The sequence below is a fragment of the Brassica napus genome, unplaced genomic scaffold (assembly GCF_020379485.1).
Source record: "Brassica napus cultivar Da-Ae unplaced genomic scaffold, Da-Ae ScsIHWf_1497;HRSCAF=2093, whole genome shotgun sequence".
In the NCBI taxonomy this organism is placed as follows: Eukaryota; Viridiplantae; Streptophyta; class Magnoliopsida; order Brassicales; family Brassicaceae; genus Brassica; species Brassica napus.
In genome coordinates, this window is record NW_026014910.1 from 12,591 (window position 1) to 36,718 (window position 24,128).

General features: G+C 33.5%; 1 long non-coding RNA gene and 4 pseudogenes across 1 annotated transcript; 2 read left to right on the forward strand and 3 right to left on the reverse strand.

The window, feature by feature from the left end:
• Positions 1-7,556: 7,556 nt before the first annotated feature.
• Positions 7,557-10,290, reverse strand: LOC125597581 (annotated as a pseudogene).
• A 102-nt stretch (positions 10,291-10,392) lies between these two features.
• Positions 10,393-11,195, reverse strand: LOC125597582. The gene is made up of 3 exons (XR_007331822.1): positions 11,050-11,195; positions 10,887-10,935; positions 10,393-10,560 (listed from the first exon to the last, which is right to left on the reverse strand). It is a non-coding gene; the product is annotated as an uncharacterized LOC125597582 (long non-coding RNA).
• A 5,292-nt stretch (positions 11,196-16,487) lies between these two features.
• Positions 16,488-18,057, forward strand: LOC125597579 (annotated as a pseudogene).
• A 317-nt stretch (positions 18,058-18,374) lies between these two features.
• Positions 18,375-19,927, reverse strand: LOC125597580 (annotated as a pseudogene).
• A 2,386-nt stretch (positions 19,928-22,313) lies between these two features.
• On the forward strand, positions 22,314-23,651 carry LOC125597583 (annotated as a pseudogene).
• The last annotated feature ends 477 nt before the right edge of the window (positions 23,652-24,128 follow it).

Here is a 24,128-nt window from a genome sequence, read left to right on the forward strand (position 1 = left end):
ACCTCTTTCAACATCATCATATGTTAGTGCATGATGCAACTATGTATTAAAACAATACTTTCATATTTTTTGAAATTTTTCTCAAAATCTATGTGTTAACCCCTACAAAAGTATTGAATTTTGGTAACTTCTTTATATACTGAAGCCTAAGATCTTTAGTGTTGTTTTAAAATTTCTGACCACATTCTATGTTTGTATTAATGTATGCTAAACTTTCTTTCATGGTATATGGGAACCATTATAATTTTTTATCAATTAATTTAGTAAAACTTCATAATGCTCCTTAAATCGAGAAATAACCACTATAAAATCGCTATTTTCTTGAAAAACGGAGACAACAAAGGCTGAAAAACCCCTTTCAACATCATCATATGTTAGCACAGGATGCAACTATGCATTAAAACAATAGTGCCATATTTTTTGAAATTTTCTCAAAATCTATGTGTTAACCCCTACAAAAATATTGAATTTTGGTAAATGCTTTATATATTGAAGCCTATAATTTTAGTGTTGTTTTAAAATTTCTAACCACATTCTACATTTGTATTAATGTATTCTAAACTCTCTTTCATGGTATGTGAGAATCATTATAATTTGTAATCAATTAATTTAGTAAAACTTTTAATACTCCCTAAATCGGTGGAATAAACACTATTAAATCGCTATTTTCTTGAAAACGGAGGTAATAAAGGCTCAAAACCTCTTTCAACATCATAAAATGTTAGTGCAGGATGCAACTATGCATTAAAACAATATTGTCATATTTTTTGAAATTTTCTCAAAATCTATGTGTCCCTACAAAAATATTGAATTTTGGTAAATGCTTTATATATTAAAGCCTATAATCTTTAGTGTTGTTTTAAAAAATTTGACCACATTCTACGTTTGTATTAATGTATGCTAAACTCTCTTTCATGGTATATGAAACCATTATAATTTTTTATCAATTAATTTATAAAACTTCGTAATACTCCTTAAATCGAGAAATAACCACTATAAAATCGTTATTTTCTTGAAAAACGGAGACAACAAAGGCTGCAAAACCTCTTTCAACATCATCATATGTTAGTGCATGATGAAACTATGCAATAAAATAATATTTTCATATTTTTAAAAATTTTCTCAAAATCTATGTGTGCCCTACAAAAGTATTGAATTTTGGTAAATTCTTTATATAATGAAGCCTAAGATCTTTAGTGTTGTTTTAAAATTTCTGACCATATTCTACGTTTGTATTAATGTATGCTAAACTCTCTTTCATGGTATATGAGAACCAATATAATTTTTTATCAATTAATTTAGTAAAACTTCATAATACTCCTTAAATCGAGGAATAACCACTATAAAATCACTATTTTCTTGAAAAACGGAGGCAACAATGTCTCCAAACCTCTTTCAACATCATCATACGTTAGTGCAGGATGCAACTATGCAATAAAACAATATTTTCATATTTTTTGAAATTTTCTCAAATCTATGTGTGCCATACAAAAGTATTGAATTTTGGTAAATTCTTTATATACTGAAGCCAAAGATCTTTAGTGTTGTTTTAAAATTTTGACCACATTCTACGTTTGTATTAATGTATGCTAAACTCTCTTTCATGGTATATGGGAACCATTATAATTTTTTATAAAATAATTTTGTAAAACTTCGTAATATTCCTTAAATCGAGAAATAACCACTATAAAATCTATTTTCTTGAAAAACAGAGACAACAAAGGCTGAAAACCTCTTTCAACATCATCATATTTAGTGCAGGATGCAACTATGCATTAAAATAATATTTTCATATTTTTGAAATTTTCTCAAAATCTATGTGTTAACGCCTACAAAAGTATTGAATTTTGGTAAATTCTTTATATACTGAAGCCTAAGATCTTTAGTGTTGTTTTAAAATTTCTGACCACATTCTAAGTTTGTATTAATGTATGCTAAACTTTCTTTCATGGTATATGGGAAACATTATAATTTTTTATCAATTAATTTAGTAAAACTTCATAATACTCCTTAAATCGAGGAATACCACTATAAAATCGCTATTTTCTTGAAAACGGATGCAGCAATGGCTCCAAACCTCTTTCAACATCATCATATGTTAGTGCAGGATGCAACTATGCAATAAAACAATATTTTCATATTTTTGAAATTTTCTCAAAATCTATGTGTTAACCCCTACAAAAGTATTGAATTTTGGTAAATTCTTTATATACTGAAGCCTAAGATCTTTAGTGTTGTTTTAAAATTTCTGACCACATTCTACGTTTGTATTAATGTATGATAAACTCTCTTTCATGGTATATGGGAACCATTATAATTTTTTATCAATTAATTTAGTAAAACTTCATAATACTCCTTAAATCGAGGAATAACCACTATAAAATCGCTATTTTAAAAACGGAGACAACAAAGGCTGAAAACCTCTTTCAATATCATCATATATTAGTACATGATGCAACTATGCATTAAACAATATTGCCATATTTTTTGAAATTTTCTCAAAATGTATGTGTAAATATTGAATTTGGTAAATTCTTTATATATTGAAGCCTATAATCATTAGTGTTTTTTTAAATTTCTAACCACTAACTACATTTGTATTAATGTATTCTAAATTCTCTTTCATGGTATGTGAGAATCATTATAATTTTTTATCAATTAATTTAGTAAAACTTCTTAATACTCCCTAAATCGGTGGAATAAACACTAAGAAACACGTGAAATAAAGAAAGCGAACGGAGAAGAATAAAAGAGGCTCATGAGAAGGCAGAGAACGCAAGGAAGCTGAAAGAAGCACGTGAAATAGAGGAGAATAAGAAGAAGCTAAAGGAAGCTATTGAACTAGAAGAGAAAGAGAAAAGACTGATAGATGCTTTTGAGAGGGCGGGGACTGAGAGAAGACTAAAAGAGGATCTTGAAAACAAGAAGAGATGAGGCTGCAAGAGGCCAAGAAAAGAGAAGATAGAGAAAGAACACACAGAGAAAATCAAGAGCCAGGAAAAGAATAGAGACGAGAGACCATGAGACACATGTGAAACCACCAATGAGGCTCATGGAGATCAATGGTTGAAAGAGAATCCTAGTGGATGAAGAAGAGGAACCAAGCCAGAGAGTCTTTGTGTCCGAAGAAGCCTGTCACTGGAAGGTATTTGAAAAAAACCTAAAGATGCAAGCGAAAAAGAAGGAACCAGTGAGCTGGATACTGAATCTGAGAAGTTAAATGGAGTACAATCAGGTGAAGAGTCCGCTTCTGTGACTGACAACGTCCAAGGAGGAAAGCTCAACCAGAAGAGCAAAACAGTTGAAGAAAGATCAGAAGACGAGAAAGTAGTCAAAAACGGAATTGTTGGCGGTGCCAAACTAGAAAGACCACTGCCATCGCGAGTATTCATGCAACGGAGAAAGAAGCAGAGAGGCTAAAGCGAGAGCTAGACTCCAAGATGGAGAATCTAAGAAAGATAGAGGAAAAGTAACAAAATCAGCATACATGATGAACCAATCGTCAACGATGTACCTGATCGCCAACTATATGAAAATCTGGAAACTCTTATCAATCTGAATCAAAAGAATTAGACTTGGAAGCAGAATCAAAGAGAGGGAGGAGCACGGAGGAGCCAGTGTTGGGGTAGTTCTGTTTGTTGCCGCCGTGAATCTCCGGAAACTCCTTGACGATTCGGTGATTGACGAATTCGAACAGGATCAATCTCCGGTTGGCGAAGATGAATAGATTTCCGTCGGGAAGAAGATGAAGAAACAGATAAAGATTGCTCTCGAGTTCGTAGAGAGAGAGAGAGAGAGAGAGAGAGAGAGAGAAGAGAGAGAGAGAGAGAGAGAGAGAGAGAGAGAGAGAGAGAGAGAGAGAGAGAGAGAGAGGAGAGAGATGAGAGAGAGATAGGAGAGAGAGAGAGAGAGAGAGAGAGAGATCGAGAGAGAGAGAGAGAGAGAGGATTCTAGAGAGAGAGAGAGAGGATCCGTTGCTTAGCTTATTTGCCTTTTTTTTCTTTTTCTCTAATTACTAAATACACTAAAAAAACCTTAAGAGACATGCGTTAAATATACTCTTAAGAAGCTTAAGCACGAGGACAAGAAGCCGTCGTGGAGGCTACAAACGAGTGATGATTCAACAACATATGAAACGAATCATCAACAACATGAAACAATTTTCCCATGTGAAATCTGACATGTCTCTCTAATAAAATAAGATTACTAAGGATAATAAGATATTATATAAAATTACTATTTAGACCCAAATCATAAAACTTTACTAAAGACAGAGCAAACCTTATTTTATATTTATACTATTATTTATGAAGTGATTTAGCTTATTTCTCATGATTTCCATGATTTTAGGTAATTTTCCTTATTTGTCATGTTTTAATTAAGTTTAATCTGAGTCATTAATTTATTAATAGTTTTTAATTGAGTCCATATTTATGAATTTAAATAATATAACTATAAAATATGTAATTAGATATATAATTATTTTGATTTTGCTTATTTGTCATGTTTTCCATGATTTTAGTCAATTTTGCTTATTTGACATGTTTTAATTAGGTTTTACCTTAGTCATTGATTTATAATAATTTTTAGCTGAATCACTAATTTATTAATTTAAAAAATATCCGTAATGAATTTTATATATAATTAAAAACGAATTTTGATTTAATAATATTTAAATCTATATGTTATATTAAAATTCTTATTTTCTTATTTGTCATATTTTATTAGATTTTAAGCTTTTATATAGGTCATTGATTTATTATTAGTTTTTAACTGAGTATTTATTAATTTTCACAAAACCCGTAATGAATTTTATATATAATAAAACACGAATTTATTTTAATAATATTAAACTTATATGTTATATAAATAATTAATTATAAACTAATATAATAAAATGTGAAAATATATTTAAAATTAAGAGAATTCTTATATATATTGTGTTGCTATCTGAAAACAATATTTTTATTAGAAAGTTAAAAAATTAAGATATAAAACAATTTATAATTAAATATTAGTCAAACAAAAATATTTATATAAAGATATATTCTAAACTATTCCTAATATATGAATGTTTTAAAACTTTTAACACAATAATAAGTACATAGTTTGATGAACCTTTTTTTGACATATATAAATAATTTGATTTTTGATTTAACTATTTAAAAACATAAATAATAACTTAACTTGTGACTGAGTTGAAAACAAATTTTTTTGCTTTTATTTTAAACCAATTTAAATTTAATCAGTGAAACACTATAGCTTCAGTTGGTGACAACTAGAAGAATGAAAAAAAGAACAAAATAAAAAAATAAAATTTTCATTTGAGGAATTGAAAAATTAAAAAAAAAATATGAATTTTTGTTCAATTTGTTCCTTATCAAAATTGCATAGGGAAAGTTTTTTTTTTTTTTTTTTTTTGTCATCAACATACAGACTCATACTGACTATGTAAACCAAACCCGGGTAATCTTCATCCATGTGAACGACGAAAGACGATTGTTTCTAGCACTGCGTGCTAGACTATCCGCCTTTGAATTGTGCGTTCGTGGTACATAGATAAGCTCTGATCGGGTGAAACTCTCTTTCAGGATCTTGATATCATCCAAATAATTTGCAAAAGCTGGTCATTCTTCTGGTTCCGAAACCATCTTCACACAATTGAGAACAATCTGTTGCAAACGTGACATGAAATTGACGTAAATTCCTCATACATTCCATTGCCCATAGTAGCGCTTCCATCTCCGCATGAAGAGGCGAAAGACTAGCCCGAACATTCCTCGCCCCCAACAATCCATTAAAACCTTCCAAAGTACTAAGCCAACCTTGCCCTGAAAAAGTAACCCCCTCTTTCCACGAGCCATCTGTGAAACACCATCTTCCTGGGATCGACGGCAATATCATATCTATTATTGGTGGTGGCATCCTCTGGTCATTCACAATTTGTGCCTCAGCCCACAATGTCGATTCTGTTTCCGCCAATTTAAGCGTATCCATAGGGTCCATATCCAAATTGCTGAAAACTTTATTATTCCTAGCTTTCCAGATGTACCATAGTATCCATACAAACTGGTGATCCTCCATCTGTGGTAAAACTCTCCAGAATAGATGATCCATGTTTGTGAAGAGAGAACTTGTTGGGAAAATAGTTGGATTTGATGGTATCTTCGAAAGAGCCCAAACTTGGAGAGCTGGAGGACATTCAAAAAACACATGATTTATTGATTCCTCAGGAGCTCCACATCTTGCACAACAAATATCCCCTTGAATCCCCCTTGCTTGTAAATTCTTCCGCACTGCTATACACCCTGTCACTAGTTGCCATAGGAAATGTTTTTAGCTTTGGCGAACACCGTATTTTCCAGCAGAAAGCCTTCAATACATCCACTGTGGGACCAATCAGTATTGGTACTCTTTCTCTATCTGGATAAATCCGCTCTACCTGATATCCTGATTTGACCGTATATTTTCCATTTTTTGTAAAGTGCCATCCATCTCTATCAACCCGCTGAGTCCTGCTTAGGGGAATACTTTCTATAAGTTTCGCATCCTGAGGGTCCACCAAAGCCCGAATTGCGTCTGAATTCCAAGTACGCGAGGTAGAGTCAATGAGGGACTCTACTGTAAGGTCCGGGTATAAATTATGTTGATTTTTATTAGCTGGTCTCGGGCGAGTGGTTGGGAGCCAAGGGTCATTCCATACGGATATAGAAGACCCTGATCCCACCCTTTTGATTAGTCCTTTGCTAACCAGAGATCTAGCAGAAATAATACTCCGCCAGCCGTATGACGGAGAATATGAACGAATCGGTTCCAAGGGTGAAGCATTCCTAAAATACCGACCTTTGAAAACTCGAGAAAATAAGGTGTCTGGCTTCTCTATTAAACGCCATAACTGTTTACCAAGCATCGCTGTGTTGAAATCAGTGATATCTTTAAACCCCAGACCTCCATCCTCTTTGTCTACACATACCTTGTCCCATGATTTCCAGTGTATGCCTCTTGTACTTCCCCCTGGACTCCACCAAAATTATGATACCGCCTTGTCAGTTTTTTCATTGTTTGTTTACCGTTGCTTTAGGCAATCGATAGCAGGGATCGTATGATTTGGTAATGCCGTAATCACTGTTTTAATGATCACTTCCTTTCCACCTTTTGTGAAAAACTTGAAAGTCCACCCATTGACTCTATTACTTAAACGATCTTGTATAAAGTTGAAAAAGGTTTTTCTTATAAATTCATTCTTCCATGAAGAATTTAGAAGAAAAAAGTGAGATCTACCTTTCAACAATTTAACTAAAATTTCAACATAACTGGTATAAATTTCGAGGAACAAAGAATTTACCATATTTTTTTTCTTTATTGTTCACCAATTAGAGTTTTATTATACCGATTTTTAGATTAATAAATCATAAAATAATAAGTATTTGTAAGATGATTATGTCCGCATGTACGGACAAAACACCTAGTAATAAGATATGCTACTCAATCCTCAATTTATATAAAATTGCTATTTAGACCCAAATGATAAAACTTTTGTCTGAAATCAAGAAACCTTGAACGTAACACCACTATCATCATCATATGATCAAAGTCAAAGGCGAGGTTTTAGTTAGTCCATAGTCTATACGATACACAGCACAATTACTGAAAAGTCGATGGGAATCCCAAACTCATTTACATGCAAAGACAAAAAGACAGTAAGAAAGTAGCACGAAGAAGCTCGTGTCATAACGTTGTTTAGTTCACCTTTTTGTATAAGAATTCAATGTTCCATGAACTGCGACGAAGGTGGACTTATTTTCGTCTTCTCCGTACCTGCGAGGATATTAAGAAACGATATTTGTTCATGCTTTAAGGCTAAAACCAAACGTTGTGTTAAGATGTATCTATCTATATAGTTCATACCATAAGCCCCACGAATCTCAACTTCTCGCAGTTCTTGGACAAGAGCACAGCAACAACACATCAAATGAGATAGAAAATCGTCAATGAACCCTCCCTGCCAAATCAGAAAACCTCAAGTATGTGACAAATGCGGATTTGAAGCTCTTGAGATGAAGTGTTTCAATCTCACCTATAATATTTACTAGAGTGTTAGAGGTGCCTACTTAATTTTTATTTTTTTAATCTATTGTTTTCTTGGAGCCATATATAGATGTTTGGAATCAAAAGATTATTGAGATGGATAAGGGGTTCAGGGGTTTTGAAGAGAGTGTACCGTAATGTTGAGTGTTTCCGGAGTTTCCTCCTTACACAACAAGTGTAGCAGCAACAAGAAAGTATCAAAGAATATGCCATTAGCTCATTACATGCTTCAGCTGAAGCTGGAAGGACCAACAAAAACAAAGTCAACATCTTAGTTTTCACAAGTATTATTTATTAACAAATTGTAACATGATAAAGTTGACTAATTATATCCCACTTACAGATGTGTCTGTTAGTTGCTGCAGTGGCAATCTTTGCCAAAGTACCACACGGGAAAAAAATGTCTTCAAGCCTGCGAGTTCCATCATTGCATCATTCACAATAACAAGAACGTATGGAACGTGAAACGCTAATCACCTTTCTTATATAACGGAGAAAACAAAGTGGAATCACAGTGGAAGCAAGAAGAGGGGAAGAACTCACAAAGAGAAGGTTCCGAGCAACAAGCTAGTAAATCAGTGTGCCATTCTTCATGGTGTAGTGATGCTCTTCGTGAAAGCATATCATGTCCTGATGTAACAGAAGAAGTGGATCTGCATGAAACAATTATATAGCCAGCGTTATTCAAACATTAGTCACATAAACTAATCACAAATTGCATTTTAAAAAGCACATGAAGTTATGCAACCTTGAAGCTGCACGACTAGTGCTTTTCATGGGAGGATCTTCCTCATACGAATACTCCATCTTATGGCTTACACTACGGTCAGCCTTTTTATTAGAAGCTTTCTTGGACAGCTCCTTCTCAGAGCCGCCATCAACCTCAGCAACAGTTTGAGTCACACCAATCAACGCTGAATGACTTCACACTGAGCCACATCATAATGCTCCTGAGAACGCTGAAGCTCGAGCTGCAGCTTCTCGTTTTCGGTTTTGAGAGCATCACAGAAACGCAAGTTAGGGTACGAGCAAGAGAGAGTCTTCTTGAGCACGGAAGCCGCTTCTCTGGTGGATTCTTGTTTCAAAATAACATCTTGCACGTGTCTATCCTCTTCATCGAGAGTGTACTCGAACTGATCACGGTCAATGTACTCTAACCTCTCCTGCACAAAGAAAAACCATTACCCCCATCAACAACAACATTAAACATGGGCACATTTATCTGGAACTGGAGAACCTAACCAACCTATTTATAAACCTAAATACCAAAATAGAATGTTTATCTAGGATATTTAAATTATCCTAATTATCCAAATCCCGAAAAAATCTGATATTGGAACCGGATAAAATCTGAAATCAACTCAAATATTAGCCAGTTCCCAACTTTGTTATTTGTTATCTTAAACAGAAAAATATAATTTATAAAAAAAAATACCAACAATCGGGTTTTATATCCAAAATGTTGAATCAAAAACACTAAAAAAATCTAATATTTAATCCAAACCCCCGAATTTTCTGACTTTTTAACCTAAATTAACCGAAAACCAGAACTGAACCCGAACCGAATAAAGATTCGAAATTACGTAAGATATTAGCCGACTTTGTTATCCTAACAAGACTGAAACCGAAATAACCGAATCAAATTTTCTAATTGCCCGAAACAATCCTAAATCTCTAGAACCGAACTGATTCAGGAACCAAATGTCTAGGGCTAAACAAGATTGTCTTATCTCTTTAGAATGAAAAACTCAGCTAAACTTACCCTAACACGAGCGTTATCAACCAAAGTGATGAGTGGTATGATCTTGAGAAAACGATCAATCTCGTCCTGAGCTTTCCTGAACTGATAAACAATGTTCCATCCCATAGCCAACAGGTAAAGATAGCTCCTGTCACGACAACTGTTAACCAAAATGTAAGACCTCCTCAGAGCATCCTCGAGCCCTTCGAGAGGCTCGCGAGTCTCTGGATACTTCTTCATCTCCGAGATCTTGAGCTGTTCGAGCAAGTTGCCGATGAGTTTGAGGTGCTGAGCGAACTGGCGGCAGTTCTTCTTGTGCATCCACGCGGTGTTCGCGGCTTTGACTATGAGGCCTATGAGCTTGACTGCGTCTAGGCCCGTGAGCTGAGCTACTGACGCTATCTCCCCGAGTCCATCCCATGAGTGTGACATTAACTCTCAAAATCAATTAACCGCGCGAGAAATTCCTGAAACATGTTAAAAACCCCAAACCATATTAAAATTAAGGATTCCTTTCAAGGGGAATCGAACACGTGACGTTTTATCCAAGCAAAGTTTTAAGATCTATAAGCTGAGATTGTTCGAGATTGTTACCTTCGAGTGAGGTAATATTACGGATCCGAGTTAATCCGACGACGACATTTTTGATTGAGATCGAGTACGACGTCGGATCAGAGGTCTGCTCAGTTCATGAGGAGGCTTGACTAAACAGGGAGCAGATTCTTCTTAGACTGTAAGAAAAAAAAAGAAGAAAAAAAAGTTGATAAGATACGAATCGAAGAGATTCTCCAGGTCGTTAGGCTTTTTGAACAGTCAAAGATCTTCAAAAAAGAAAATAAAAAACGGTTTCATCTTTGAACACTTGAAGCTGACGAAAGCAAAAGAGAAAAAAAGAAAAGCCAAAGACGATGTAAAGAGAAAGAGGGAAGACAATGAACAGTATAACCTCCGAGAGAATGCGCCGGCGAACAAACTGCTCTCCGGCGAGAATCAAGTCAAAATAGTTTTAAATTAAGAGAGAGAGAAAGAGGAAAGAGGATTGGATTGGAATGCTCACTTAATGCATTGAGGAAGGTAACAGTTATACTTTTACTCTTCACGCCTTCCTATAAACAAAAACGGATTTATAAAAAATTGAAAAATGTTAGAATATTGACTGAAGAACATTTAAAAAAAAAAAAATAATTAAGTTTTCCGGGGAAATGCAAAATGCAAATGACCTTGGAGATTTGTTCGTCGTCTTCGAAATGAGAGAAGAGAGAAGATTCTCCTGTGTTAAGAGAAGAAGACTATGCAGAGAGATGAGTCATATCGAGAGAAGACGGTTTTTTTTTGTCGATTCCTAGCTTTCCCCCACACCTTCACCACTGCCACTCGTCGGAGATGAAGTGCCCCCTCCTTTGCTCTGTAATTTACTAATACGCCCCTGCTCATCTCTCTTTATTTACCACTATTGCCCTCGGTGACTTTTCTTTTTCACTTCACCACCATCAATTTAATAAAACCTACCTTCTATTCTAATGTGCGTTTTTTTAATTGTTTTTTTTGGCGTTTTTAAATCGTTACACTAATAAGTTATTGACGTTTCTAATCAATTAAAATAGAATCTTATTTTTTTTATCCACTGTAAAAGTCATTTAGGACCATCTAAAAAAATACTTAATATGACATATATCATTATTTACATTAATAATAAAACAAATATAAATTTAAATTTATTTTTAAGTATATCAAATTCTGTTGAGAAAAAATCTAACAAAATCCTACCAACTTCTAAGTATTTTTATAAAATAATACTTAATTAATTTCGTAAATACTAATATAACTTTATAATTCAAAGTTAATTAAAAATTTATTATAAAACAATAAAATAAAATTCTATACTATTTTTATATATATGTTAATTATATTATGTATTATAGTAAAATAGAAGTACTATATGAATTAAATATGGGTAAATTTATCTATTTTATTTTTGAAATAGTTTCATTTAAATAAATTATCACTCATCATTAAAATGTGTTAAAATTCGTAAAATATATTATATTTTTTTAGAAAATTAAATTTATAAACATAGGTTAAAATTTAATAACTACACTACATATATTTTATTTTTTATTTTGAAACTCTCAACAATATATTGTTTAAAAAATTTAATATACAAAAATATAATAGTTTATAACTAACATTTAGTTCATATACTATTTAAAATATGTTATTAGAAAACTATCAAATTTTAATAATTCATTCAAAGTACTAATGACAAATCAAATTTTAATTATAAATTTAATATTATATTAATTATAAAAATATTCTGAGAGATATATAAAAATCTTACCGAAATTAAAATTATTTATATAAAATAATGTATTAATTTAGTAACAAAAAAAAAATTCTAAAATCATATAATCTCCCTCCCACCTCAAATATAGTTGTGTAATTTTCCAAACAATTTTGACAAAATATAAAATTTTAAAAATAAGTATGCAAACTTAAATGATAATTTTAAAAAAAAATTCAAAAGGTATAATCATAGATAATAAAGAATAACTTCTTGAAATGTAACAAAAAAATAAACTATGTTATAAAAAATAAAGTAATCTAATATTTTGAAGTTTTAATTTAATAACAAAAAAAAGTTTAATATCATAACATCAAAAAAATTATATATCAATAAAATTTAATAAAATAATATGATGGATGCTACTATGTATATAATTTACTAATATAATAGGTTTATATTCACAATATAAACACTAAAATTAAAATTAGATACTTAAAATATTTATAATAAATCAAAAGTATACATTCATAAAATGAAAAATATTCGTGCGAATGTGCGGATCAAAATCTAGTTGATCTTTTTTAAGACAGAACCATGTGTAGACTAGACTTACCTTAATTACATCTTAGTAATGTCTCGATATTTGAGTACTAAAACAACGTTGACGATTTTTTTTTACAACCGTTGAAATATTACTTTCCGGTTAACAAATCAAATACTGAGATGTACGTATGACCTTGTTGTCGGCATAAATAGGGCCCTCGTCTGAAACGAATAATGTAATTCTTCGTAATATAGGGCACAATAGACTTTGCTTATGATTTCTTCTTTTTTAAGCTGTTTACAAATTCAATCGTCAACCGAAACGAGACATATAGTTGAGTTACAGTCATCTTAGTAATGATGATGATGATTATAAGATACGAAGGGTAATCAGTAACCCATCACAAATTCCACTCTTTATTCCCTTTCGGTTGAAATTTTTTGTCTTTGAAACGCAGCTTTGGTATCATTACCTTTTTATTCTATAAACTTTCATTTTGATTAATTTCCCCCAGGTTGATCTTGGATTACCGTGACTGTTTTCTATACAGCTGGCGAAACGGACGGTAAACCAATTTATCGGCGTCATCTAAGGACAAAGACATATTTTGGTTTTGAGACTCCAACCATGAAAAGGAACAAAGAACTTTACCAACAAATAAATATGCATTTGCTTTTTTCATATATTAACCAAAAAGTTGATTAAAATCGCCAACTCACTCCATGACTATCCTACTATACACCACATTGCCCAATCAAACTATGCAAATTCAGGATAAAACGCTACGAATATCCATGCACCGTAAGTTTTTTTTTTTAAATATGTATAAACCTACGTTGGATGTATGTATATAACCTATCACTACAAGAGATCATAAATATTTTGGCACGTATACAATATGCATGAGTGGAAAGGTTGGACATTGGTGTTGGTGGTGGTGGTGGTCCTGGTGGAATACGACTGCTACTCCCTCTTCCTTTTTAGTAGTGCCTATATACCATGCGTTTACTCTACATATATAAATTACTAGTGTAATCAACTTTCCCCAAAAGTATACTAATGAGACTTTAGCATTAAAATAGTAGTTCCCGTTTAAATGTTAATATTACAGTTGCTCCATGACAATGACCAAGGTATTGGAAAATAAATATATCTTGTAAATGTCCTGCTATTTCTTCTTTCTAGTCGGCTCATCACACATCGCACCCAAAACTTCAAATGAAACACCAATGACAATTAAGACGATGCCCGAAACAAAATAAACTATTAGTTATGTAGTTTTGTGGCATTTTAACGCAAGGATGCGTGTGTGTGCAGGTCTAAGCGATTTTAATATATAGAATGTTTTTTCGCAGCCAGCAAATTAAGGTTACGGAAATGTTTTTGAACAAGAGTTTTAGAGGAAGTAATACGAACTAATTTATATTAGTATATCAAAATCATAAAAGTAATACTACAGGAAACTTCTTATTGGATGTAATAAAGATTGAGAAACTGTTGTTTTAATTGTTTGGTGGATTGTCTCCATGTGGTTTAGTTGGGAATAATCGTGCATCATACTTTATTTAAAACAAATGTTCTGAAAATGTCCTTATCTCTGTAACAATAAATGGGCCAGCTAAAATTTCCATTCACATGATAAAATAATTACTCCTACATAACAAAAAGTATATGTTCAGTACTTATAACTAATGTTTAGGGTTATATTAGTGTAATGGTCATCGAATGTCTAACACTTTGTCGGAATCGAACTTATAAAATGGCACAGTACCTCCTCAAAATCTGCATTTTTCTGACCCAAATAAAATTATTAAACTATAAACATCACCAACACACTCTTTTTAGGTCGAACAAGCATCAATACACTTTGCATAAAAATTTGAAGCTCAAAATTTAGGATGAGAGTTTTAAATGTATAAGTCGTTTCCAAATTTTAATACAATTTCTATTTGTCTTTTTATTTGCAGCATGAACTCTATAGAGGCATACGAGACAGGTTAATCTGATCTTAGGCTAGTTAACCACAGATTAGCACTCAATCCTCAAGATGAATTAATTTTCGACTCTACATGGAATACACGAGGAGTATTCTGAAAGCCTAACCATTTCTTTTTATTTAAACACTCATGGATCAATCCTCGTATTACGAAAACTTAATTTGGTGAAGTTAGCTACATTCGCAAATAATATAAATACATACATTTTATCTTTACTGATAGCCCAAATATAACATATTTAAAATGGTTAGATATCATAAAACATGTATAAAACACTCAAGTCTAATCAAGCCGAAGAAAATCACACATGAAAATCTTAGATGCAATATATAAACACACACATAAAACAAACTCATGTGCTAATCAACGAAACGTAACATGGTAGCTTAAAGAGCCCGTGAACCAAGAGTTTGTAACTTGCAAGTAATCATAGCCCACGATTTGTTGAATCTATATCAATATTTTATAGTCTGACACGATAGTAAATTCTCCATATCAATTGACTAACAGCCAATGAGGTTCAGGATTTTTGAATTATATTTATTTTCGTTATGTTTAAATTGGTTACAGATGGATTATATGAACATAAACATATTTCATCATCATCACACAGATGGGCTAATAGTTGATTAGTAAAGCCTATCATATTAACATTGGCTGAAGGGAAAATAGGACAAAGTCTATTAAACAGAATACATTCTAGTGTGTTTTTTTTACCATGATATAAAACTCTCTAGTTACTACATTAAACATATTCACTAAGGGAATTAACTTATTTTCTTAAAAGCATATTAAAGAGATCGAAGGTCTCGTATATGAATATGAAATCACTCCGGCTTTGCAACGTACTTTAGCAGGAAAACCACACTGCCTCGCCAACTCGCCACCATATTAGTAGGTTCACAATCTACTCCCATTACAGCACCTATTATATGAGTATTCTTCATCAACAATTATCAACACTAAGGTTTGTAAAAATTTTAGTTGCTGATCCCTTAACCACGTCACATATTCCTTATGCATTTGAGAGTCTTTCTCGGTTCAAAGTGGTAGGAGATGTAGATGATTTTGGAGACAGAGCCATCTAGCTCGCTCAACTGACAAGAGGTGGGAGGAAGACAAAAACCCAATCAAATACCAAGATATGGAACGGAAGACTATTCGAGGGAGAGGAAAACGTGGTCGTCATGGTCATGGTTCTTATCACTAGATATGTCTTTTATTGTTTTGTTGGTTTCTAGTTTAACCTTTGTCGCTCATAGGTTGGGATTCAATAATTCATGAAACTTGCTTCATGCAAACTTTATCCAACTATAAGTGGTGTTTAGAGAGAAAAAAAAATTGTTTCAAAATAATTGATGTTCTCATTATTTTAGATAGAATTTAATATCATTTAAATTTTGTGACCAATTGCAAAATACTGATTTTTTTTAATGGTTGAATTAATTTCATTTAATGATATTTTTTATGTAATCAGATAAATTATAGAAGTTTGTATTTTATTAATCCAAATGCAAAAACCTTAAAATCACTTAAAGTGGTAGCGAGGTAGACTAGTTTTTTTTTTAATTTGGAAGACTTTATTCAAAAAAAAAAAAAAAAGCCTCAGATATATTTGGGCCTACGCACACTATTATGGGCCTAAAACTTCTTCGCTAAGCAGCCGCCACGAAGCGTGTTGTTTATTATATAAAAGGAGAAAGAAGAAAAAGTCTATAAACAAGGCTTTTTGGCCCATGTAGGGTCTTTCCTTTTTTTTTCTTTTTCTCCGTGGCTATAAGTAGACCTTATATGCGTTGAGAGGCGACACTTTTTTTGTTTCATCATCGGAGAGCTTCCGAAGGGATTTCGAGATCTCGCGGCTCCCCCTTCTCTCTTCTCCGATCAATCCAATTCCGATAACGTTGATATGATTTTGGCGCGTTATTAGAAAGCCCCCGATTATATCTCACTGTAACCCCCACTCTCGTAGTCTCTCGTGATCGATCTAGGGTTTCGGCTGGTCTCCGCGAGATCTGAGATTTGATTGTTGTCCCTAATCGAAAGAGATGTCTCGTGTTTTCCCGTTCCCGCACCCTGGCTATGTACTGAACGGAAGCGAGGCTCTGATCGAATCGATCAAGGTTTGTTTTGAGCATTTAACAACCACACGTCGGTTTTGGTTAATTGGGGGATTTCGAATGCTCAAGTTTCCTTGTGTGTTGCCGCCATGAAATGAAAAAGATGTATTTTTTCTATTGAAAACGATGATACAATGTGAATATATTAAAAAAAAAAGACCGATTCAATGTACAAATAAGTGTAACAAAATATTTACACAGTCCCTTGTTGAGTACATGTTGTGGGTTTAAGGGTTGCCTCTATATGATATGAGTTTTGTTTTTTTTTCTGCTTGGCAAGTACTGTGAGCTGATCATTGATCTTTTGCTTTAGAGGGCAGAGGAGAAAGCTAAGAAAAGAACTACAAAGAAGGAGAGAAAAAGAAGAAAAAGGATAAAAAGAGGAAGGAGAGGGAAAGCGAGAAACACCTCATAAGAGAAGGCGCAAAGAAGAAGTAGTTGCTAAAGATGGCAAGAACAACCAGAAAGTTTCCAAACTAAAAGCAAGTGAGAATGGCTGTTTGGAGAAGAGTAGTCTTACTGTAGAACGTGACTTGGTTCAGTCCACGTCTCAGAACTCTTGTGATAGCACTCTAACAGCAATGAGCTGCCTAAGCAGCACAAGGAGAAGCTGCCACATAATAACAACAACAACGACTCTGGTGAGTTTGTTTGTGTTCTTGTTGGGTCTATTTACCTTTTCACAGACATTGTTGACCTTCTTCTTCAAATATGTTTTATCATATGAATTTGAAGAAGCATCTTCCGGATTCGGTTGCCTATCCGAAGGCAGAATGATGATCCTGAGGTGATGGTGACGACCACCAACAAGGATCAAGAAAGACCTTGTCCCTCCCGGAGATAAAAGTTAGATACCGTGAAGAGTGTAACTAGAGAGCAGCCGCAAGAACAACATCCTTGTTCCACTTCAAAGCCACATGAAGAGAAAAAAAAAGACCAAATTTAGAACGAGAGTAGGCAAAGAGAGGAAATTGTCATCCACTACTTCAAGCGGCTTATGCAGGTTTGCCCCCTCATCAATGGCGGTGCAATTCTTGGATGTAGTTGAGAACTGGGTCCCTAACAGAGTAGCTAACTAGCTCGGAAGATGATGAATGTTGGTGGTTCATGAAGAAGCCAAGTTTGCCACAAGTTTTGGCTCAGAAAGATGCAAACAACTTAACAGAAATAACGAGAGCAAGCAAGCCATAAGCAGTTCAATGGCGTGGCCATGTGCTCGCCTTTTACCAGAAGCTGATGTCCACGCCTTACCTTACACCGTCCCTTTCTGATAAGAGCAGGAAGAAGATTTTTTTAACAAGGAACCTATGTGCTGGAGTCGGACCAAACATTTTTTTTTATTTAGCCTTAAAAAAGGTTGAATAAGAACACTGTTTGTTATAGTTCCGCGGTTGCTTAATATAGTAAAAGATTAGTACTCCGACCCAATCTCTCTTCTGACTCTCTTTTCAGATGGAATCTGGTTGCATATGCATCATCATCACGTTTGAACAAAATATTTAAGAGTGGAGAAGAGAGTAGTACAGCAATATTAGCTCTCTCGACTATCAATTGAAACATAAAGTTGAAATAAACTCAACCCAAATCGTTTTAAAAGGAACTAAGAGACAGCATTCACAATGAACACTGGAAAGAAAACAAAAATTGAAAATGGAACAAGCCTTTTGGCATGAAAATGCTTCTTGGGCTCCATGAAGCTATTACAAAATGGAAACAAGCCTTTTGTGCGTTGTTCTTCTTTTTTCTTCTGCTTTGGAGGTGAAGGACCACTCTGATCGCTGCATCAAAGACTCCCTTCACATTCTGCAGTTTATATCCACATGGTTTTTCATCTGAAAGATGGGAGCCAACATTGAAAAAAAAATGGTTCATAAGATCTTTACTTTAACTTACCTCTTGTGATTTTTGAACTGCACTCGATGTAAGCAGGCGCTTCGATTAGGTTCTTGAGCTCCTCTCCCTATTTGCAGAGCAGAACAGGCAAATGATTTAACGGGTTTTTTGTAAAACTGGGAAAAATGCACCGAGGAAATGAAAAGTATTCATACCTGAGCAGTGGTAATAGGGACGGGCACCAGGATGGTCGACAAAAAACTGTTTGTCATCCCGAAGATCTGATTAAAAAAAACAAGGTTAAATAACCAAAAGGGGCAAGACAAGTATCCGAGTTGCAGATACCAAAGATTCAGATGCAGCCAAAGAGGAATCTATAGTCGAAACCTCTTGCAAGTGTGACTTTTCTGGAGGTACAGTAAATACATGCTATACGTTAGCTATTTGATTGGAGGATTTGCCTCTCTAAATGTAGCTAACTAAAAGGTTTAAAGAGTGACGTCACTAGAGAAGGTTATATAGCACAATGGTTCACAAGAAATGGAAGATACAAGAAGAAACATGTTGACCAATGTATGCTATGAAACTAGCCTCCGTTCACCTAAATGATTCATTTTGGAAAATGTGAAGTCACATCCACGCATGTCATACAAATCAGAGCAAGCTTACGCAAAGTCGAAGGAAAATAGCTATAAGTAAAGGTGCTGATTGTCAGAAATAAATAAAATGCATTAAAAGCAAATGCAAGAGTAAGTTACCAAGTTTGGTTCCAACAAGACGATGGGGACACCAGGAGCATAGTGCTTCAGCTCTGGGATCCACTTCTTGGAAACATTTTCGTAACTAGCCTTACTAATGAGAGAGAAGGCTAGAATGAATACATCAGCACCGCGGTAACTCAAAGGTCTTAGTCTGTTATAGTCCCCTGCCCTGTAAACACAATGATAAAAACATAATTTGTGATTGATATATATTAATAGCTGCAACTCGGTGATTAAATGGGTGGTCATCATCAATTCATATTTACCTGCAGTATCCCACAATCCAAGATTGACCGTGGCTCCATTACAACCACATTGGCACTAAAGTGTCGAAAACAGTGGGACATAGTCCTGTTCCACGGAAAAAGCTTTCAATCAGACAAAGATATTTAAAAAAAAAATGACAAAATTAAAAGATCTCATCAGATTGCAAGAAGAAATGTATGATACCGTGGGAAAGGTGTTGCTGGTGTAAGAAATGAGCAAACATGTTTTACCGACAGCTCCATCACCAACCGTGACGCACTTTATGAACCTTGACGCGCTCATTGCCGAAGCCCAAAACGTGATGAACGAATGACACAATACAGAAAAACGTAAATGCAACCTCAGATCTAAGCCTGAGGAGAGGAACCACCCCCACAATACGAATCCTATTCCTCCGAATAGTCTACCATTTACATTCAATTAAACATCTCTCCCGCACAAAACAAAAACTCAAGTAAATGTGGAAACCCAAACTAAGAAAAAAAAAATGTAAAGAGGAAAACACAAAGACGTGATTGATCAAAGGAGGAGGAAGAAGATGCTGTTTGTTGGGTTGTTAACAAAAACGTGAGGAAGATGATTTGGATCGACAGAGAGAAAGAGAAGTAAGTGATTTGCCGCCGCGAAATATTGCCATTGAAGCGTTCGTTTAATGGAGGAAGACTAATCTCTGCCATCCCGATTCTTTTGCCTCCTTTTTCTTTTCTCCTCCAAACTATTTAAAAAATATATATGGAAAAAATAATTTATATTCTTGATTGAATTAATATTTTGGTTTTCACACAATTTTTTTAACTTTTGTTAATTACATAAGTTGTTTACTGATGAGATGATCTCATTTTTTTTTTTAAGTCAAAAAGTCACTTATCGTATAAGAACTTAACGTTTAGTTCGAAAATCTTGGGTCTATTTGATTAGAAACTATGTCACTCTTCGGTGTTATATCATGATTTAGTAATTAAAAATTAATTATGGTTATGAGAAGTTTACGTTCACGTGCAAATCCTATTATATCTTCAATATTTTTTCTTTTTTCATTTTGGGTTATTGTTGAATATAAATTTGATTTTGAAATTTATTCTCATTTGTTTGTTTGTTTTGACCTGAGATTTATAAAATACTTATGATTTAAAATAATTAAAGAAATACATACTTAGACTAAGATCTGTACTTTGCAGAATAAATATTTTATATTTATTATTTATTTTAGTTTTTCTGCATATTATGAAATAATAAAATAATAAGAATATATATTAAATAACTAAGAAATCAGTTACTATTATATAATAAATTGGCGTGTGCATATAAATCAAACTATCACTCTTGTTTATTCGCAATCATTTTTCGGGTAAATAAATCAAACAATCAATCTTAACTATTGTATATGAATATAATTAAATTTAAATGATATTAACATATATATATAGATAGTACACTTTTTATATGGATTAAATGAAGTTTCTACTCATCTGATTTTATGATTATTTGCATATTTATGTAACAAAAGTTTACACCATCAAATTTTTTTTAAAGTGGAATAATTTCAATAATTTATAATCATTTAAAAAACAATGAAAATTTCAAGATTAAAATATTAACTTTTCAATATATGTTCAATGCAATATCAAAATATAGTATACATTTTCATACAATGTATAGTTTAATTTAAACGATATAAAAAATATATATATATATATATATATATATTACCTAAAACCTATTAATAAAAATTATTTCTTCATATTGTCTTATAATCATTATATCTTAATATAAAAAAAAATTTAAACTTGATCATAAAGTTTATGTGAGACTTTTAACACAGTTTTTAGTAATTCTCCTCTTTTGAAAAATTCAAAATAAACATATACAAAAAAATCTAGATTTTTATTATATGATTAATGTAATTATGTAATTTATTTTAATAATAAAGAAATAAACAAAATGATAAAAAAATATACAAATTGTTATCAAATCTTTATTGTTTAAAATCATTAATTGCTATATATATTTTAATCACATTAGGTAATTCCGTAGGATTTTATTTAAGGAAAGCATGCGAAACAATAAAGATTTGATATATGCGACCAACTATAGCCTGCAAAATATTATTTTGCTAGAGAGTATAATATTAGACTATAGTTTATATAAATAACTCTAAAATTCTTTGAAATATGATTTAGAAAACATAGACAAGTGGCCACTTAGAATGTAATTTTTTTTTAATTTTTATAAAATTTTGGTTTATAACTTTTGAAAAGATCTATTGTCGGAAAAAGCCCCCTTTCTCAGCCTTTATTCTTAAGCCCAATAATCCAAAAGGCCCCAATACAAATACCACATACAAACCCAACAAATATAACGCAGGGACTCGCATCTTCGATCGGAACCAAACCATTTCTCTTACGGAAGATCATCATGTATCTGGCTTAGTACTCAAAATGCCCTAATCTGTATCGTGATGTTATTTTTTTTTTATACAATATTTATAACAAATAGTATAAATTACATAACATACGTAGGATATATTGCATAAATGAAAGAACATATGCGAAGATTAGCACAAGGGTTCTCCCCAAAACATACTTTGCTTTCTCCAGCTGACCAAAACATTCTTCTCCTCATAGACTCCTCTCTCTTGAATTTTGATATTATAAATATATATATTGATCCAGTCTGTTCCTCGTTCAGAGTCAATCTTTAATCCTATTCTTCCCTTCTCTTTAAGGTCTGACAAATGGCAGTGGTGAATGTCGATGCAGAGTACCTCAAAGAGATTGAGAAGACTCGTAGGGACCTTCGAGCTCTCATCTCTTCCCGAAAACTGTGGCTCCCATTATGCTCCGTCTCTCCGCGTAAACCTCTCTTCCTTTCTCTCTAATCATTTTCTCACATTTGTCTTTCTTGTATTTTTAAAAATGTTTCCCCACAACAATATAGATGGCATGACGCGGGAACATATGATGCCACAAAGAAAAGTGGAGGTCCCAATGGTTCTATCAGGTTCAAAGACGAGCTAAAACCGCCCCCATAACAAAGGTCTCGAGAAAGCGGTCGCCTTCTGCGGTTAGTTTCACATGAAATTTAATTGGACCATATGCGATTTATTAAAGATTTCAATTAATTTTTTTTTTTTTAACAAATTTTGGATATATAAGTCAATGTTTCATTCGGCTTTGCCAAGACGGGAAAACGGGCCATGATCACTTAACTTCATCTTTGGTTTGCTGTTTCTTTTTTTGATGTAATGAACACTTTGGTTTATGGTTCCAGAGGAAAGTAAAAGCTAAGCATAGCCACGAAGTCTCTTACGCAGACCTTTACCAGTAAAACTCATCAAAGCTTTTTCATCCTTTTATCGAGGGGATGTGTTTGAACAGAGATTCTTTGTTTTGAACTCTCAGCTCGCAGGAGTTGTTGCAGTTGAAGTTACAGGTGGCCCTGCAATCCATTTTACTCCAGGCCGTAAGGTAATAACACTTAATTACACACTCTTATCCTCTAAAGGATATAGAACAATATTGTAATATAGATCCATTTGATTTTCCAGGATGCTGAGTCAGCAGATGATGGAGATCTTCCAGATCCGAATCAAGGTGCCTCACATCTAAGAACTCTCTCTCTCGTATGGGGTCTAAACGGATAAAGACATTGTAGCTCTCTCTGGGCGCCACACTTTGGTACTAACTCTCCTTGTAAAGTCACTAAAGATGCTACAATGAACCAACTTTGGTTTGCTGCTTTTTGTATACAGGGGCGGGCAACATAAGGAGAGATCAGATTTCGAAGGTCCTTGGACACGAGATCCTCTCAAGTTTGACAACTCTTATTTTGTGTAAGCCAACAAACACCAAAATTAGAGCGAGAAAGAGTGTTCTGAAACTTACATTTGTCTTTGCTTGATGTTATCAGAGAGCGTCTAAATGGGGAAACTCCAGAACTGCTGCAAACTGAAACCGAACAAGGCTCTACTCGGTGACCCCAAGTTCGAACCTTATGTGAAGCTGTATGCAAAGTAGATTAGAATACAGTACAATTAGTTTGGATGGTTGTTTGGTTTTTCAGCAACAAAATAAAATGTTATAATGATAATGCGTATGTCATATGTCAGGACGAGGATGGCGTTCTTCAGAGATTACGCAATCTCACACAAGAAACTCTCAGAACTAGGATGCAATCTGCCAAGAAAACTCTCCAACAGTAACGCAACAGGCGGTTGGAATCGCTGTTGCTGCAGCTGCTGTCATCTTTACCATATGCTATGAAGTAAGGAGACTAGGCAGTGATGAAGTTTCACAGATGCGCAAAAAAAAAGGCTAACAGAGAATACTTTACAAAATGTTAAATTGAATGAATGCAATAAATAAAAAAATGATTCATGACATACAGCCTCCTAACATTAGTAAGTCACATAATCTCTCCATAACAAACAATCTGACTAGAGAAACCATCATGTATATATCCATTTTATAAGAAAATCATACCAATCTAGATGA